The following is a 5091-nucleotide window of genomic DNA, read 5'->3' as shown; positions in this document are numbered from 1 at the left end:
GGCAGGCATTCCAGATTCGACTCATGAGGAGACACGGAGGTTTAACCCATATGTGAGACTTTATTACTACGCTATGATTTAGCTCTGAGTTGTTTCCACCTTGAGCTTCAAACTTAACATAGGATATCCCTTTGACCTCTATAAAAGGCCACGAAACTGTGTTGACACCATAAAATGTTTTACAAACAATTTTTCTTGTCCTTTATCTTGGGTAAAAGACATCGGTACTCGCCATATACTCGCCTTGTACTCTCCTTAGTATTTAGGTACGATCAACTACACTAATATACGTATTCGATCCTTCTTAATCTTCCATCGAAAAGTTATTTTGCTTCATCGCTTTTTTTTATCATTGATAAAAATACTTTATAACCACTTTATACAACTTACTAGACCATCCCTAACAATGTAGGCCATATTTCTCGCTAAAAACAACCAAATTTACTTTTGACAACTTGCTGTAACTTAACACTTTTCTTCAAAACTCAATTTAAGCAATACTGTCGTTCACCTTGCTACCATTTTGACACATTTTAACCATTATATGTGCTTTTAAGGGCATATAAACCATTTTAACCGTTGCATACCATTTTGACACATTTTCAAAAAACATAGAAACATTTTCTTTTATAAAAGTATTGAAACTGATTGCTATAAAACTTAAATATATGATATTGAAGTTCATATTACGTATAAAAGCTTCACCAGATCTTTCAAACCACTTTTGTTTTGTGCTCTTTTGACCAAATTCTGATCTAGGCACTATACTTTAATTAAATGTGCTTTCTTAAAATCCAGTATGATCTTTCTACAACTTTCTACTTCACACATGTTTCTATGATATCTCTAATTCCTAAATTTCCAACACACCTCATTTGTTTATTTATTTCAAATTAGTTTTATAATCTATAAACTTTCCAAAATTAACAGCATTTCAAAAGTTACTGTTCACATATGCACTTTTAACAAAATGTAATTGTTCTTTTAAATATATTGAGTGTTACTTTATCCATTTTAACCATTTTTGGACTCTTATCTAATAGGTCAAAACTGTCAGATTTCCAGTTACCAGTTGTAGTGCTTCTTATTTTTCACAAATGAAGTTTAACTTAATAGATAACTCATGAATTTTTAGCAAACACTTTAAAACTTCTGCATTTCTATGTGACCATCAACATACATCAAAGAGTGAAGTTTGAAATATATCTCGACCTGGTTTTAAATCTACCTATAGATATTGTTCTTAAAATTTTAACAATAGCAGTCATTGTTGTCATTACCTTCCATTTCCTTCCCCCGCACTTTATTTATTGCTCTCTATCCGATTTTAGATCTCGCACACCCATAATAATAATATAATACATGGTCTATGTCACAACTAAGAATTTTGATGCTTTGTAAACACTTAACAAGGATAACATTGTAACTAAAACTTGAAAGCATGTATGCTGCTTATTCAATGACAACAAAATTTCATCAAAAACTTCATACAAACATCCAAATAGTACTTTCTTTTGAACTCATTATATGATTCAGGAAGTGTGGTCGGTTGACTTTCCCAACAAATACGCTCCATTGCTTCGCCAAATCATTTCTGATTCAATAGCAATGATCATGTAAGTTAGGTCAATGAGGTTGTCGTCATGATCCATCATATAATACTTTCTTTTGAACTCATTATATGATTCAGGAAGTGACTGAAAAACCCAATTCACAGCCAACTCATCTGGGAATGACACACCCAACATTATCAACCTATCAATGTGTGATTTTATTCCAAGAACGTGGGCACACACGGGTTTACCATCTTCATGTTTCATTTCCAATAGAGCTTTAGTGATATTGAACCTTTAAATTCTTCAATCTTGTGGGTTGGGAAGAACAATAGGAGGAGGAGGAGGAAGTGAAGCATGATTTCTTATTCCTCGATTGAATCGTGGAATACCATCTTCATGTGGAAAGCTTGTTCCACGGGATTTAGGAAAACCATAGTTGTCGAACTTTGACGTCTACAAAACGGGAGAAAAACAAATTCAAGTTAGTTGATAGATTGAGTCCTTAGTAAATCACCCAAATGAGATACTAAGGCTAGGACCCAACACAATATTCTACAACTCGGGAGAGGAATGTCGTAACCCTAATTGCAGAATATTTGAAGGTAAGTGAATGATGATTCACTAATTTCCACCACGAAAAATGAAAAAGAAAATTAAGTTTTAAATCCATGAAAACTCCTAGATCCTTTGAGATTCATTGAACTTTCAATGGCATGTTTAAATCTCGATATGCCCCTCTAGTTTGTGACTGGGATGCCGAGGATCACAAAGCGGGTGTAAATAACCATGCAAACTTACATGGTGCCCTCACATGTTACAGTCACGTATTCGATGTGCCGGTAAACCACACACGCTCCACCGAACTATGACAAACATTGAGTCACCCTTTGCTACCTTTTCTAAGAACCATTTAGTGTGCAGGTAAACCACACACGCTCCACTAACGTCTTCGCAAGGGCACAAAGTGTAATTTCATGGAATTGCATCAATTCACTTTTGCCTAAGTAACTAAGATTGGGAATTTTATGAAAACATTTAGTTACTTTAATAATTCATTATACTTATAATGGAAGGTTTCGTCCTATCCTACCCCTTCGGCTAACGACCCTCCACTAGTCAAGAGTGCGGTGGATAAGAGTGGATACCCATTCAATCGCCATTTTATAGGCAATTTCCTTAAACACCCCTTATAGACCAGCTTCGTGAATGAGGCCTACTAACGGTAAGACTGACTTTTACTCATACATATATATAATGTTAGACTTTTAATGTTATATATAGTATAGGGTGTATTTTACACTTTTTAAAATACTAGGTGGTCTAATTTAACAATTATACTTTTAATTCAATTAAATTGTAAACCTAAACTTTTATGGATTTATTAAACCTCTTTTAACCATACACCTTAATTAATTAATAAAACCATGAGGGTGTGATTTGAACTTTTTCAAAACTATACTAGAGTTTTCGAATTTAACATTCCTAATTAAACTTTTAATCAACTTTTAAATTCCAAAACTTGAGGGCAAGTTTTGAAACATTTCAACACATTAGGGTTTAGAATTTAAATATACATCAAAATTAAACCATTTAATCAAAATTTAAATTCCAAAACTTGAGGGCAAGTTTTGAAACCTTTTTCAAAAATTTAGGGTTTTAACTATTTAAATTTCAAAACAACAAAACTTTTGGGTTCAAATTTAAACTATAAAACCTAAAGGGCAAAATATGAAACTTTTCATAACAACAAGGATCAAATAACAAATAATCTAAATTAACAATTAATCACATAATTATCCATATTTGATTTAATGATTTCTTGCAAAACAATTTAACAATTTACTCAAATTAATTAATCAATTATCACATAAGGAAACAATTATCTTATTAATTGATAAATATCTTCAATTAGATCAAAATTATAGTCAAATATATCATATAATCGGATTAATATTGATCTAACATGATAAGGTAACTATCCATAAGCAAAAACAACAAGAAATCCCGAAGTACCCTCCATCTGACGGGTTGACTCGTCAAGCCAGGCTTGGACTCGTCGAGTCACCTTGGACTCGGCGAGTCCAGCCTCCAGAAACACAAAATTCGAAATTTTCAAACATATCAAGCATCAACACAATAGAAACCACTCAAGGCTCTTATACCACTGATGGGTTTTGGTCATAAGACATCCTATGAGCTCATACAAACCCTAACGCTTGGATCTAGGTTTCTCTATTGTACATGCATTAAATCCAAGACTATAAACCCTAATTCTAGCATATGGAAATTGATATTAACATATAATTAGGTTTAAGATAGTACCTTGATTGTTATGTAGCAATAACAATCCCAATTCCTCCTTGAATTGACTTTGGAATGCTTAGAGTCACAAGTGTCACTCCTCTAATGCTTCACAAACACCATAAGCAAGAGGATGAAGAGGAGAGAGAGGATGGAGGCTGCCCAAAACGTGTTCTAACCCTAGAAAAAGAAGTTCCCACGTTTTTGAGCCTTAAGGGTTCTATATATAGTGAGGCTATTAGGGTTATCTAATAAGGAAACCCTAATTTGGATGCTTAAGCCCTAAGCAACCCATAGACTCCTTTAATCAAGCCCATGGATGATTTCCTTATGGGTTTCCCCATAGAATTCGTCCACCTCTTGATTCAAGGCAATCCATGGCCCAAATTGCAATTATCCTATAATTACAATTCTAGTCCCTTTAGTTTAATTAATCTCTTTTAGTCACAAAACTAATTACCAATTAATTATTGACTAATATTAATTAAACAATATGATTTCTCCTTTAATATATTATTCCCATAATACATTAATAAATCATATTTAATCCTTTCTCTCCATAATTCATCCTATCAAGTTGCTTTGGTGAAGGCAACCCAAAAGGACCATGCACCATCGGGTCAAGTACATACCAAAATAGTTATGGGCTTAGACACTAATCCAACACTAAGGTTATAATAAACATGTTACAACGTAAAACTCATTTTTAGGCTATATTTGTCAAATAAACAAAAGTTGGGTTAAAGGTTATCATTCATGGTTTTCATAAGGACCAAAAGAGTCAAAACAATTAAAATAGAAGTTTTTATAAATATTATGCTCTTCAAAGGACTAGAAATGAAATTGTAGGCTATTGGGCCAAACTTTTGGGCTTTCGGCCTATAGGCCCATTTTTGCGAAAAAATGTGTTTTAAGGGATTGAAATGGTAAATTTCTCAAAACAGTGGTAAAAAGGTAAATAAATCTATTTCAGGGGTTAAAATGACCCTTTTTTCCAAAAAGCGTCAAGAATGCAAAGTTCTTGGATTTTGGGTCAAAATTGTAAAAGTTGTGAAAAGTTTGGAATTTAAATGAAAATCCTTTACTAAAGGGGCTGAAACTGCCAAAAAGTAAACTTTGGGTTAAAAACATTATTTAAAGAAGTCTATGGGCCAAAAATGTCAAGAAAATAATTTAAGGGCCTAAAGTGAATTTTTTTTTATTAAAAGGGACTAAGATTGTCATTTTTATTAAA

Source organism: Lactuca serriola, chromosome 1, assembly GCF_051521515.1.
Source record: "Lactuca serriola cultivar US96UC23 chromosome 1, Lser_US96UC23_V15, whole genome shotgun sequence".
In the NCBI taxonomy this organism is placed as follows: Eukaryota; Viridiplantae; Streptophyta; class Magnoliopsida; order Asterales; family Asteraceae; genus Lactuca; species Lactuca serriola.
This window is presented reverse-complemented; position numbering follows the sequence as displayed.